The sequence below is a fragment of the Diabrotica undecimpunctata genome, chromosome 2 (genome assembly GCF_040954645.1).
Source record: "Diabrotica undecimpunctata isolate CICGRU chromosome 2, icDiaUnde3, whole genome shotgun sequence".
In the NCBI taxonomy this organism is placed as follows: domain Eukaryota; kingdom Metazoa; phylum Arthropoda; class Insecta; order Coleoptera; family Chrysomelidae; genus Diabrotica; species Diabrotica undecimpunctata.
The window spans coordinates 8,842,449-8,858,828 of NC_092804.1; positions in this window are offsets into that span (position 1 = coordinate 8,842,449).

Sequence of the window (16,380 nt, forward strand, 5' to 3'; positions counted from 1 at the left end):
CGGCCCTTTGCCATGTAACCGGCGACTGGGTGTGTGTGAACCTCTCTTACATATCAAAATCTATAAAACTCATGTAAGCTGTTTCGACATAATTGAATGAGTTTCATACATAAAACTCACTCTGTATAATCAGAGAAGCAATTTTATGAAGTTAAACTTCATCCAAATTACTTATGTTTACGGATACTAATGAAACATCCTGTAGATTGTAGTTTTTATATTAAAAAAAAAACTGTATATAACGTTTTGGTATTTGTACTTCTTTTTTTTTATCAAATTCTATCTAAGAATTTCTATCTGCCGGTTCACTTTATATCATTATGTCCATGTTTACATTAGGTTCATCGCCAGATTTAGGGAAGAGCGGGTATTTGAAGATGATAAAAGACGTTCTATAAGTATCCATTTATCATCTTGACGTATATTTTTTCACATTGCCAAGTGAGAGATATTTAGAATTGAATATTATTTATGGTAACGGTAAAATCTTGGTATGGATTTAGTTTTAATAAAATTTAAAAGCTGTTAGCAGATATTAGTAGGAAGTTATTGCCGACTAAGGAAAAGTGCTTTTTGTAATCGAAAAAACAATATCGATACTAGTTGTTTTAAAATATTAACATTTTTAAGATGTTTTAATATTAAAAGATTTAGATATGTTTAGATTTAGATAATTTTGTTTTCAAGGGAAAGACTTTTAGAGAATAGTTTTAGCTCTTAAAGTTAAACCTCCTAGCAAGCGTAAATTTTAACATTTGTTATAGAGTGAAACACAAAATTCTTAGAAACATTAGAAATTCAAATTAAATTATTTTACATGTGTTTTATTTAAATTTAGCTCAATGACAAACGTGATATTTTTATACACTCGCGATCATAAAATCCGGGTCACCTTGAAAATTTCAAGTTTCTTGAATATTTTTGCATCTGGTGCAGTAATACCCTTTTTTTAGGCTAATGTATTTTTTACTTGTCATCGATGTTTGTTTTGAACGAAAAAAAACGGTATTTTTAATTGTTTTTATTAAAAAAGCAGAAAACAAACCAAATTGTTGATAAAACAGACATACGAAAAAAAAAAAAAGAAAATGAAAAATACAGATCTTGGTAAAACAGTGGAATTTCAGTGAATAATATCGTGTATTGCCTCCCCTTGCTTTAATAGCCTCTTGCAGACGACGGGGCATACTCTCAATTTTTCTCCGGATTACGTGTTGTGGTATTTTATTCCACTATCTCACTAACAGATCCTTAAGCTCCTGTGCGTTGTTAGGATGAGGTATATGGGTTTGAATACGTTTTTTCAAACCGTCCCAAAGATGTTCGATGGGATTCAGGTCCGGAGACCTAGCTGGTCAGGGTAACCTTGTAATTCCAACCTCGTCATTGCATACTGCTCCTGGCAACGTGCGGTCGCGCGTTGTCCTGCATAAAAACGGCGTTTTCTCCAAGTCCTGCCATGGTGGGCATAACATGTTCTTCCAGAATCTCCGTAATGTACGTTCATGCAGTTAAGGACCCATTTTCGATAAAGGGTAATTCTGTGCGGAAGTCGGAAGATACACCTCCCCAAGCCATGACCGAGCCTCCAACAAATGGCATTCTTGGAGCAATGCAAGCTTGTGAAAATCGTTCACCGGTTCTCCTCCAAACTCTTACACGTCCATCGGATCCAGTTAGGCAGAAACGGGATTCATCTGAGAATAACACTTTGCTCCAATCATTAATTCCCCAATGCGCGTATTGTTAAGCAAAAGCTAGTTGTGCAACTCGATGCGCCCGGCGAAGTGGCGGTCCTGTAGCCATTACCCGAGAAGATAGTCCAGAAGAACGAAGTCTTCTCCTGACTGTTGCAACGCTAACATTGCAATTTCGTACTTCCTGTAGACGATTTCGATGCATAACCGCAGTTGAGGTCCAGTTTCGTAAAGCCTGAAATACAAGGAAACGGTCATCTCATGCCGTGGTCGTTCTTCTTCGTCCAGAGCCAGGTCGTCTGGTTAGCAAACCTGTCTCCTTAAAGCGTTGAAGCACTCGTTGAACCGTAGAAAGGCTTACGCCAACTTTTCTTGCGACTTGCCGTTGAGTGTGACCGTCTTCTACAAGCGCAATAATTCGTACCGTTTCAACAACAGTCAAAGGCATTTTTGGCAAAAAATAAACAATAATAAACACTAATAATGGCACAAATAAACACGAATGGTGGCAATAATAAACGTTTGTTTGTTGCGTTTGAACAGAAAGTCTAAGCACAAATGAGACATTTAAAACAAGCGGCAGTTACAGGTACCGTTCATTTTGGGAAGTGTATAGCTTTCCGCGAAATCGGCATTATTGGAATTCTTTGTTGCAAAGGAAACTGCTAAGCCGACAACAATTCTCAGAAACATGCATTAGTTTGTATTTGTGTTATTATTATTTACGATAAAGCTCGTTAAAAATAAAATATTGGTGATTTTCAAGGTGACCTGGATTTTATGATCGCGAGTGTCTTTAAATGCTAAGAAAGTAAACATAGAGAGTTTATATTGCAATTCAAATGTTAGTACTGCTGACGAATTTCGTAATATAAGTCGCTACCCGACTTGGGTCAACTGTACGTGCGGTGAGTCTTATAATAAATTAAAAAGTACAATAAATACATGATTGTGTATCATTGAATAATTGGACTGATGTCATTCTATATCACTATCGTAAGCTGTGCAATCACGAATGTCTTGTTATTCCAGGTCCGCGTTTGCGATTTATCTTCCCCTAGATTACTAGCTGCAAAAAACTGTATCTGTGATGATTCGTTAGTTGTCCGAGATACTCAAGCTTTCTCTTTTTTATAGTTTTTGATTTTTTTTACCATTCGGCGTAGTACTTTTCTACTACCTAGTTTAAAAATAAAGTATTTAAAAGTAAAGTCAATATATCTGTTCATGTAGATCATCATTTAGCTGATGATCAGCTATATATCAGCTGATCATCTAGGTTAACAATAGGAAAACAGCGAGAACAAAAGACAAACCCGAAATAGACACAAGAGAGCACGTATTCATAGGAACATAGAATGTAACAACCCTTTACGAAACTATCAAAGCAAGTATGCCAAGAGATTGATAAGTACAAGTTAGACACGATGGTATGGTAGTGGATCAAGCCAAGTAGAAGACCAACAAATAATGATATATTCCGAAAACACAAATGTTCATGATAAACACGAAAAGCAAGTGGCAATACTGATAGCCCAAAAGAAAAGAAAGGGACTAATATGGTGAGAACCAGTATCAGAAAAGATTATCTGGGCGACATTAAAGGCAAGATACTATAACATTATAGTAGTAAATGTATATGCTCCTATCAATAAAAACGACGAAGATGGGAAGGAAGAATTTTTTGAACAACTACAAACAACGTATAATAAGATTAACAATATAGAAGATATATATAAATAATAATCTGAGACGTTATGGAAAAATACTAATGGAAATAGACTAATGGAAAAATAGGTACCGATTATAGAGGACATAAACAAGTGATGAGAAATGAGGGAATAGGGGAGAGGAACGACAATGGAAATCGACTAATCGAATTTTGCAAACAAAATAAACTTTTAATCATCTTTAAACATAAGCGGATACATATGGAAACATGAAAATCGCCATGAAGGAAATACAAGAACCAAATATATCACATATCAACTGAATCTAAATAGAGAAGCTAGTTGCAAAATATCAGAAGCTTAATAGGTGCTGATGTGGGGATAGACCACATGCTAGTCAAATAATATAACTAACAAAGTCAAACTAGTTAAACAGAATAACCAATACAAAAACTTTGGGAGAGAACAAAGTAAACCAACATATCTACTACAGTCAATGAAAATGAAAATGGATTGGCCACATTTTAAGGAAAGATTAAAACAACCTAACCAGACAAGCACTTAAATACCAACCAGAGAAGAAAAGAAAAAGGGGAAGACCATATAACAGATGGAAAAGAACTATAACGGGAGAACACGAAAAAATTGGAATAAGATGCGGTGAAATTAAATATAGTGCAAGAAATAGGAGAGAATGGAAGAAACTAGTACACAATTTATCCAAAGTATAAATAAGAAACAAGATTATATACGCCCAATACTCCACAAGGAGGGATGGAATTAAGAGAGAAATTTCATAGCTGGTAGAGAAAGTACAGCAAGAGAACGGGTATTTCGTGGAGGCGCCCCATGTTATTGTTTATGGAAAAACGACAAAAAAAGCTAAGGGTCATTTTGGTCATGTTTAGACGCTTTTTTGGTGGACGCGCAACGATCTGATCGTGACGTATGAGAAGTCATTGGAAAGGGGGTAGCTCAAGAAATAAATATTGAAAAGTTAGGGGTTCAAGAGTGGATAACGAAAGGTGTCTTAAGCATGTTGCCCTCAAATGGCTTTAGATAGAGTGTACGACGGTCTGTTAAAAAGTGGAGAAGTCGGAAGGTACAATGACATAGAAAACTCAGTTTTAAATATAATTATATTCACTTTAAAGCCTTGTACATTGTAAATGTTTTCCTTACTCCTTTAATATTGAACAAAAGTAGACCAGTAGATCAGTATCTTTTCGAGACCTGTTCTAGATCTTCTCAGAATTGATCAGAACAGCTTTTTGACGGTTTCCCATAAGAAATAAAAATTAGCGCCTTTACCAAACTGCCCGTTTTGTTGTACGAATACTCTTCATTTTTATTGGAATTTTCCTGTCAGATAATACACTACTCGCCTCCTTTCATTTTATTTATTTCGCCATGACTATACTGTATATATATCCTTTTCCAATATTCTGTAATACCGATCCTATTTATACTTAAAATTATTACTTTTTACAATTATTTTTACAGTTACGACTCATATTGACAACTCCCTATTCAAATAAACATTCCAAATATTTTGTTTTTGTTCTACTTATCTTTTCAATATGGTTAATTTTGTTCACTTTGTATTTGTAGGAAATTTGATTTTCAAGTAATTAAAAACGAAATAATTATGTTTTTTTTGTTATTATGTTCGATTTCCAATTAATTTTTGCATTTAAATAAGGCCGAAAACTTGCTGCTCATTTACAATTCATGAACTGTCATTAATGTATAGTCCATTTAAAATTATCATTAAAGTAAAAAACACAAAAAAAGTAAATTATAAAAGAGTTACTTTAGATATTTAGTAAAAAAATACTTTCTCCAGCGGTACTAACTTTCCTTTGCATGTTTTCTATAAAGCATATTAGAAGTAATTTATTTTATCGTAAAGTTACCTTCTCGTTCAATCATCACGCAACTTATTTGTTTGATATAAATTGAATGTCAAATTCTGTGTGTATTTGTTTTTTCGAGGATGTTATCTAAATTTATTTTAATAAAAACTTTGGTTCCATCATTTTGCCTGTTACAATCAATATTCCTCAATTTACAAGCAAACAGAAATTATTAATATTAAGAAGATGTATTTCTGTTAAGAAATAAGAGTTAGGATTAAGTGACATCAAAATGCTAAAAAAGAAATAAGAAAAATAGAGAAAAATTACTACTATTATGCAAACTAATGAGTGGTACTCGCCAAAAAAAAATTAATATGCTCAAGTTAAAGTTATAGCTGCAGCCCAGCAACGAAATGGCTAGAGAACGAACGGAAAGACACAACAATACATAACGTTAAAAAGAAAGAAATTAATATCTTAGTGTGGCTTTTATAATTGATAACAACAACTTATAGAAGGTTATTGCTTATGGAGACGATGCCCTGCATTCTAAAAGTAAATAAAAAAGATTTGTAACTCTGTCGATACATGTGCTGATTTCCAAATTGTTTGCGCTCTGCGTACAAACTTCTGACACCCGCTGTAAAAACAAGGTTTCATCATTATCATTGGTGCTATAGCTCTATAAAAGAGCCTCGACCTTCCCAAGCTTATTGCGCCAGTCAGTTCTATCCGTTGCCAACTGTTGCCAGTTTGCTGCGCCAATTTTTTTACCATCCTCATCTACACCATCACTACATCTGAGTTTTGGCCTACCCCTACTTCTACTTCCCACAGGTTGTGACATAAGGATTCTTCTAGGATGGTTGTTGTGTTGTGATCTTGCCAGATGTTCTGCCCATCTTAGTCTTCCTATTTTTATAAGGGATACTACATCTTTACCACCAAATATATGTTTATATCTGTGATATATCTCGTAGTTGTACCTCCTTCTCCAAACACCATTTTTACAGATGCCACCGACTATTCTTCTCAGGATCCTTCATTCAAATCTAAGCAGGAGGTTTTCATCTGCCTTGGAAATGGTCCATGTCTCCGACCCATATGTCAACACTGGTTGTATAAGGGTTTTGTATAGGTATGGTTATTTTTTTTTGGCTTAAGTTTCTGTTTCTCATATGTCTTCTCAGTCCAAAATAGCATTTTGCTAGGATTATTCTTCGCTTGATTTCTTCCGTCATGACGTTCTCCTTGGTGATCAGGGAGCCTAAGTATGTGAATTTGTCCACCATTTCAAAGGTAGAGTTATGAACCGTGAATTGGTGGCCGATGTTTCTGCCTCTATTGTTGGGTGTTGATGCCATTATTTTAGTTTTCTCCTCATTTACTTGCAGGCCCATATTTTTTGAGGCGTTTGACAACGTGGTATACATTTCTTCTAGCTTGCGTGTTGTGCGGGCAACTAGATAAATAGATATATGCTGACGAAGTAAATCTGATATATAATGTACTTAAAGTATTAAATAATGTAACCTAAGAAAAAAGAAATAATTCAGAATGAATTGATTTTTCGTTTATTAACATACATAAGATCCGTCATACCTCATTTAGGGAGGTACTTATAAACTCATTAACAAGTATATAATGGGTGGTATTATATGAAATTCACTACAGCTTACAATTCTATTGATTGGTCAATATTATTCACTTAACGACTACCGTGCCAAGAATCACCTCAATATCGAGCAATGAGTGATAAAGAGGTTGGTCACCTTAATTGTTTCTACTTTTTATAGTAGTTTGAAATTCCTGACTTTTATGTGGGCGTCAGCTAATAGCAAAGATGATAGATTTGATACTTATGTTCTAAAACTGGTCTTGGAAAAATGAGAGTATTTATTTTGTTAACAATATTTCTTTACTGCTATATATTTTAGACCAATAAAGTCTGTACAATTTTATTCTCTTAGCTAGTCCATTTTTATTTTGGAGATTATGGCTACAAGATCTAGAAGATACAGTTTTTATTTAAATTAGATAATTATTAGATAATATATCAATGATATATAATAGTGCAATTAGTTTATTTTTATAAAATAAAAACTAAGTGAAACATATCCAGTGTTTTTTAATATTTTATTTTTAATAAATTTTTAGGATTCTAGCAAAAAAAATTATAAAGACACTGTCCTTTTCCACTTCCTTAAGATATTTTATTTCTCTGTAGAGTAGTAGCTCTGTTAAAACAATATCTTGCAACATTATTTTGATCTCTAAGCGGTATCCTTACCGAAAATATCACACGTAAAAATCAAAATTAGATTCTTCTTCTCCTTCAAGTGCCATCTTCGCGGCGGAGGTCGGCAATCATCATAGCTATTCGGACTTTTGAGATGGCTCCTCTGAAAAGTTCATTTGATGTACATCCGTACTACTCTCTAAGGTTGGGCAGTCATGACATTCTACGCCTTCCTATGCTTCTATTTCCTTGGATTTTTCTCTGCATAATCAGTTGGAGCAAGGTGTATTTTTCTCCATGTGTAATATGTCCGAGATATTCCAATTTTTGAAGTTATACTTCTATACGCGCGCTCCACGTTGGAAATTTGTATGGGAGTGAATCTGTGAAATCATTACATATGTAAGATAATGACTGTATGATCCAGAACTGTCAATTTTGAAAGACATTTGTGTTATGTCCTCGGTAGTGTAGTAGTCAGTATCCCTGCCTGTCACGCGGGAGACCGGGGTTCGATTCCCAGTCGGGGAGGACTTTTTTATTAATATTATTACATTATTGTCATTTTTAAATACTTATGGATATTGCATTTTAATTTGTATTGTATTATTATATGGAATTATGTTGCACTGTATTGTAGTGTATTTTTTTATGTATATTATTGTCATTTTTAAATACTTATGAATATTGCAGTTTAATTTGTATTGTATTATTATATTAATAACAAAATAAACAATGAATTTTACTGCAGAGTATGTGTAAAAAAATTTGCATTCAACTCCTTACATACATATATGAAAATAAAAATATACATTTTCATCAAAATATTGATTCCATCCTTCATTGTTAGTAAGCTGTTATTAATTATGTTTCTCTTTCTGCTATGTCTTGCCTATAGAATTACATATGTAATGATTGTGCAGATTGACTCCCAAATAAATTTGTAACGGCGAATGTGTGTATAGAAGTGTAACTTCCACCGGCAGTCCCACTGGACTGCCACACCCGTTTTTTTTTGTTTTAATTGTATTTAAAATTTCTATTTCTTTATTTATCCTTCTCAGAACCTTTGTTTGTGACGTGTTCTGTCAACAATATTTTCAGAATTCTTCTATACACCCACAGCTCGAATGATTCCAGTTTTTTCATTGATGTCGCATTCAAGGTCCAAGACTCCATTCCATAAAACAAATTCGAAAAAACTTATCATCTCGCCAACCTAACTCTAAGTTCCAATTTTAACTCTCTTGTACATAGCACTCTTCTCACTTTGTTGGAATTTGATCTAGCCTTTTCGATTCTGATTTTGATCTCCTAAATGTAATCATTTGTGGAGTTAATCATTGTTCCCAGATATGTATATTTGTCCACTGGTTCGACGATGGTTTCGTTTATTAGAAGATTCTCGTTATTTCTTTGAGTTTTCGATATTCATTGTTAGACCGTACTCTTTTCCATACTCCGATATTCTGGTCACCAGTCTCTGAAGATCTTCAATGTTTTCGGCTAAGATCACAGTGTCGTCCCCATATCTAATGTTGTTAATGTGAACTCCATTTACCTTTATTCCAGCTGTTTTACCCTCAAGAGCTTTTTTCAGGATCTCTTCGGAGTAGGCATTAAAAAGTAATTTAAGCTAGTGTCTTTTTTGCAAGGAATTTTTGGTATATCTTCCGCTTTTCTTCCTTTTTCGTCACCTAAAGGTTAAAGTAAGTAAGTCGTCTACTTTAAAACGTATAATGTATGTCTGAATAGTCAATATAGATGATAAAATTAAATTATTAGAAGAATTTTTCACTAAGTAACAAAAAACAAAATTTGTTTAATTTACTAATGTTTGTATTTTGAGAACGATTTCCGAAGAGGAAATTGAAACGTCAATAAACTTACTTTAGCCTTTATTTGTGGCTTATTCCCATTTAAATAGTAGTTACTTTTACATCTAGGCATAAAAGTGTGAACGTCAAAAGCTCAAAAGCTTCGTAAACCGCAGTAGACTTGGTAGGCAACAATCCTTCGGTTGCAGTCTTTGCAGAAAACAAAATATCTTTTTTTATTTGCCAAAGTGACAATCAGTAGAAGGAACCATAGTAACATAAAAATAATTTGCGATGTTTGAACAAAAATTTTTGTGATTGAATGTGAAGGTTAAAGTAAGTTTATTGGCGTTTCAATTTCCTCTTCGGAAATCGTTTTTTCTTTCGAAAACGTTTTTAGACAAAAAAAATTTTTTTTCACATTTTATCGTTGTTAAAAAAAAACAACAAAGCAAAATTTGCTGAACTTCTTTAAGGGTTTATCGTCAGCTATCTCTTATATACCATTCAAAAAATCATTCAAAAATCTGTATAACATTTTTTCAGCTGTTTTTTACTGTTCTCACCACATCGTACATTTTCTGTATTGTAGTTAGCCAGACTACTATTCTTTATTTAAGGTGGCTGTAAACGAAAATTATAAACCTACTCTAAGGCCACAAGCAATAAATGTTATTAGGTTTTTTCATCTGAAATCCATGTCATTAAATATCAACTAACTATTACTGATAAATCTATTATTAAAAAAATATATTAGTTAATTAAAATTTGTTACAAATACAACAACTCCTATAAAAAACGAAAATCCAAAGACATATTACATTTCTTTGTGTTTATTCTCAAAAAGTATAAACTATTTTCACAGTTTTCTGTATTTAACAAATACGGTATTCGCCAAAATAAACAGTACCGAAATTTAGACGGCCCTCAAATGGCCCACGTAACACGTATTTATTTGATTGGGCTTATTTGTCATTAACTGTCATATAAACAGTGCTCTATTATTAAAACCGTCGTAAAAATGGTTTTCACAACTGAGGAAAAATTGTTTACAGTAGAGAATTATTTCCGTTTATACGGAAATGGACGGAATAATGGTTTAAGTTTAAAAGAAATGTCTGAAAAATATCGTCAAGTATTTAACAAGGCGGCCACCAGTAAAAGTATAATGTTAGCAATTGTTGAATAATTTCGTAATACTAGTTATGTGTTAAGTTAGTCCAAGAGCTCTTCCAGTTGTTTAGAAATAGTTCTTACCAACAATAATCAAGGATGCGTTCTGGATAAAATCTTACAGTCTCTTAAAGGAAGTTTTCGAAGTACTACGAATAAATTGAATATCAGTAAAATATCTAGTGAATATCGACTATATAGAGGAGAAGAGACTATCCTGGTACGGCCACGTCAGAAGAGCGGACAGAGGACGCTGGATAAACAAAATCACAGAATGGAGCCCGATTGGAAGAAGAAAGAGAGGAAGACCCCGAAGGTCATTCAGAGATGAAATCGACGAGGCTATGGAGAAAAGAACCCTGCGAGATGGAGACTGGAATGACAGGGAAAATTGGAGAAAACGGTTGAGTGAAGGAAGACAGTGAAAACTGTGGAAATCCTTAGTAGTAGTAGTATCTAGTGAAATATTGATGGTTATCCTCAGGCCCAGAACAAGTATTGTTAGAGATTTACGAAACTTTGGCCCGCACACAATCTGTAGATGCATAGGCAATGGTTTCAACAGGATGGCGTAACGAACTATACACTCCCTATCCTCACTTCACATACATCTTGAAAACAGAATAGTTTCTCGTGGAACAGACTTCGAGTCACCAGCTTACTCAGCTGATCTGACAACATCTAACGTATACTGTAGGGGAAAGATGAGGTAGTTGGTTCTATCATTTAAAAGCAAATATTTGTAAAACTATATCCTCACCTACATTTAGTAGATGAAAAATAAATTAAAATGAAAATTGTGTATTAAATTTAAAAATAAAATAATTAAAATAAAACTTCTGGTAGAAATATTTGTATTTTATGATTTACATAACAAAAAAGCAGTATGAGAATTGCCAACAAATCACCTTTTTAAATGATAGATAATAAAATACATAAATATTCATATAAAAATTGGCACAAAAAACTGTTGATTTTCTTTTGTATTAAAGAATAATTTTAGATGTTTACATATTATATGCACTAATACTGAATTTAATGAAGTTAACTATTTAATAAAATAGAATTAACTTGAAATCTGCTTCTATTTGAGAAACGTAAGATGAACAACTATTTTCTTGCTTCAATTTGAGAAGCTAAAGAGGTACTGGTAGTTTGACTAGCGTGCTTCTATTTAAGAAGATAGAGACAAAGTGGTTTAGAGTTAGTTAGGTTTGAATCGTTTGAATGTGAAAAAATGACAGTCGCAGGAGATACGATACAGCAGGAAAAAGGCATGTCACGCTGATCGTATAGTTTTTAATTAAGTTACATGAAAAATTTAAGTAGTTTTAATTATTATTAATTATTTATTAAACAAGATATTCTAGAAAAGACAACTTTCAACATATTCTTCTGGGGCATGCTAAAGGAATTAATATGCCCCAGTTAAGTCAGAAGTTCTGTCAGCAGGAGAACTACGACAAAACATAATAACAGTTTTCAATAACTACGGCAACCAATCTTTATAAATTTGTTGAATAAACTGCAAAATCATTATATAGCTTATTTTCGTTGCAATGAATGATACACATTTTAAATATGTAGATCATGTACGTGATAAAATAAATACAATATTCATTTTGAGTACTGTTTATTTTAGCAAATACTGTACTTTTTACATATTTTAGTGTAAAAACATAGGATAAGAAAAATTTAATTTTCCATTGCGTTTCCTATCGTCCGGTTGAGGATTCAAGGTTCTGAATCTTTTCGATTCATTGTTCAGTATTTTTTTTTAACATTACTTATAGCTATCAGTGTCAATAACATAAATTAAGGTTCTAACTAGAACTGCAACTAGTCCCACTAGTAGTCTACAAGTTCTAGCTAAGGAGCAACCTCTAAACATAAGGCGACAATAATTATCACTAAACTACATTGCCAAAATTTCAATTCAAAAACAGCATCCTATTTTCTCTCAAATTTTCGACCCTGGCATCCTTTCTTTTAAAAAGACAATAAACTGTATACCTCTAATTGAAATAATAATAGTCACAAATTTTAATATGGATCAATTTAGTCTTTTGCTATATACAAATGCAATCTCTCCTCCATGTATAACCCACCTACTGACCATTGACCTAACATTTATCCCTCATTTTCTCCACCATTTCTCTCATGGAATCAACACCGCCCAACGCTCACACTTCAACATCGTGTGTATCACAATATCCGAGAGACCACAGTAAATCACAGGCGGGACCACAGCTATATTAAAAGCTTTAACTTTTTTCAATACGATATAATGTGTCATCATTACAGATTTACTTAATGTGTTATTAAAATTAAAGCAAATTTATACAACAAATCCCATTATACAAGCAATAAAAAATGAATTAGAAATACTTTATTCCATGGAACACCTGACCGAACAAAAGAGGGTACAAAATGAAATTAAGTCCAGAAAGTGGGGTTGGATCGGTCACACACTCCGAAAAAATAGTTCCAGTATCGCAAAGACTGCCCTAGAGTGGAATCCCCAAGGGAAAAGAAAAAGAGGTCGCCCAGTACAAACTGGGAGAAGATCCATCATGGACGAGATAAGAGGCCAAGGAAAGTCTTGGAATGAGGTGAAGGCCTTAGCGCAAAATAGAACCCGATGGCGCGTTTTCACTGAAGCTGTATGCTCCACTTAGGCGTGCAAGAACCTTATATATATATATATATATATATATATATATATATATATATATATATATATATATGTATATATATATATATATATATATATATATATATATATATATTCCATGGAAAAGGACACAGCTTTTATTTGGGTTCCATCGTAAACTGGAATCTGGGGAAATGAAAAAGCAGATCAACTAGCAACTACTACCCGTATCAATTTAGAAAATACTACAAATATTACAAGATATCCTTATAGTGACATAAACCATCTAATTAAAGTTCATTGCAATAACATTTACTGGCAAAATTACTGGGAAAATTAAGCAACCAAATTAAATCCAATATGCAAAAAGACGAACAGCTCTTTGAATAACATCACCAGTAGACGAGATCAAGTAATTATAAACCGTTTAAGAATTGGTCATACTGCTGTCACACACAAATTTTTAATCATTAAAGATCCACCACCAATTTGCAACAACTGCTCTACTTCATTGACAGTGAAAGACTTTCTGCCCATGTTTAAAAAATCAAAGAAAAATGCCTGGAATTTCAATCCATCCTGACAGATAAAAATTTAAATGTATTAAACTATTTGAGAGATATAAAATTGTATTATAGTATTTAATGTACATAATCATATTAAAACTATTGTGTTTGTCATCCCACTAATAACCCTGCGTGGTTCACGTGGAATAAGTGTTTTAAATAATAAAAAAAGATTCGATCATTTTAATAATACAAAATAATAGTAACCCCGTTTGTCACAATTTAACTTCACTAAAAAAATATTTCTGCACTGTGTCTCCTTGTATTCCGCAGCGGTTTCTGCCACCTCCATACACGTTTAGTTACTTCCGACAGCTTCAGTCCGAGAATCCATATGCTCCGTGATTTTAAATTAACAACAAAGCGTACAGATTCTAAAACCGACACTGCCGCCTTTTCGGAAAATAAACGAACAAATAGTAATGGTTTTCAATTTCCGGTGGAAGTATTTAGGCGGTTCAACAGGACCTGTCGGAATTATGACGATAAATGCAGCTGTTACGGTAGATGCGAAAATGTGTAGGTAAATTATAGAATTATGCCGCATATATTAAAAAAGTATTGGTTTTTGTTTATTAAACTGACAAAAAAATAAAAAAATTGTATAAATTATACTCCCTTTGAAAATTTGCAGTGGTATGTTCAGTAATACAAAAACATGTAAACAAATCCAACACGCAATATATACAAATAATGCATATGATGAAACATCCCTTTATGACATTTCTGTGAATTTGTTTCTACACCAGATATGTTCTCCGTTAATAAAAGCTGGTTTTAAATACAGTGTCCAGAAATTCTCGAAACGGTAATGCCTGACTTAACCCGTTCAGTGCTCACGATACCGATAGGAGTAATAATAGTTAAATGTATAGTAAACGGAATCACTGGTTTACCTTCACGACAAAGGCGACTGTGAAGTTAGCGTTGGCGCTAGCTACATGGCGATCCTGCTATTATATCTCAACAGCACATGGCTAGAGTGGTACTAGAATTCGACTCGCCGGGAGTCCTGCGGCTCTAACACGACACAGTATTTAAATGATGAATTGAAATTTCAAGCGGATTTTGAAATTATAGAATTATTTATCAAATACAGTCACTGAAATAATTGGCATAGATTGTGTCACAATACTTTGCAACAATAATGTGCGATTCCCGACAATTGTTTTTGTATGCAGGAGAAGGAAAAGATTAGGTAAATTAAGTATGCATATAGTTGGAAAATTATAAATTGGATTGTTTTGAAAATTGCAAAAAATTGTTGTCTAGAAGAAATAGAACCTAAACAAATAAACAAATAATTTGTTCATAGAATTAAATAATTTTAACGATAATAATTAATTATAGGAAATATTTTAAAAAGCATTTCGAAATGGAGACTTAACTATTACAAAAAGAATTTATTTTGACAGACCACCGCCCATTGATATACCTATTTGAAATGACAAAACCTTTAAGTAAATTAACCAAATTCAGACTGAAGCTGGAGAAATACAACTTAACAATTAGAGAGGTGAAAGGAGCTGAAAACGTTACGGCAGATGCCTTATCACGGAACATAATTACACTAGAAGAACTAAAAACGACTTAATACAGGCACAGAAGTATTATATTGGTGTCAACTAGAGCCGAAACTAAGAAACAGAAAGAAATACATAATCCGAAGGAAGAAAGGACTGATCAATCTGACGTTGATGAACTGTTGAAACTCTCCGAAAAATATACTAGAACTTAGACTAATAGATAGTAACGAATACGAAGAAATGAAGTTAGAGTCTACTAATGTACATACAGAGAACAATATACTCGTATTATATAAACAAGAGGATATTGCCAGCAACGTCGGTATTGCGAGCGTTGTTGACCTCGATCAGCGCCTGCACAGCGAGCGTCGCTGATGGACTTGGTACAAGTGTGCGTGCAGAAAAACATAAAGGAAGTAGTAGTAAATACTAAAAAATAATAAGAATCTACAATTCTTGATGAAATACGCAAAAATATGGTTACAAATTCCCAAAAATAATTCCTATCAGTTCTTTGTATGTCCCTAATGACTATATAATTACGATTATATTATTAAAGATAATATTATAATCCTTGTAAAAGTAAACTTCATTTATTCTTTAGGTGAGTAATACAATATTTTGAGCGTACCGGTTTCTATTCTGTACGCAATAAAATATAAAACTTCTCGTTACTGCATTTTAAACCAGCTGTACTACCCTTTTCTCTTAGATATGACGATTTCAATAAAAGTCCAATTAGTAAGTAAAATTTAATGACTTTTGACTTTTTTAATATCAAAATCATTATATTCTAATAATTTTATTAAATAAAGTAACGAACAAAGAAACATTCTTTTTTCCTTGTTTATGTCAATATTTTATTCAAACTACTTTGTAGTATGTGTCCTGAAAATTCACTTGACGTAAGCATGTGAAGTCAATACGTTCTGCATTCCTACTTAAACGTGCAGCAACTTTTGTTAAAATTGTATTGAACTATTTCCGCTCGCTCTTAACGCACGAGCGAGTTCAGAATAAACCGAAGCCCATATTTTGTGTCACAAACGCAGGCAGGTGCTTGTAAACTTTGCCAATAAAGTAACTTTGCAACTATCTCATACTTTTTCAAATCATCTGGTTATAAAGGGTATTATGATACTAGCGACGAGGCAATAAAAATTCTTGGAATTGTAACTAG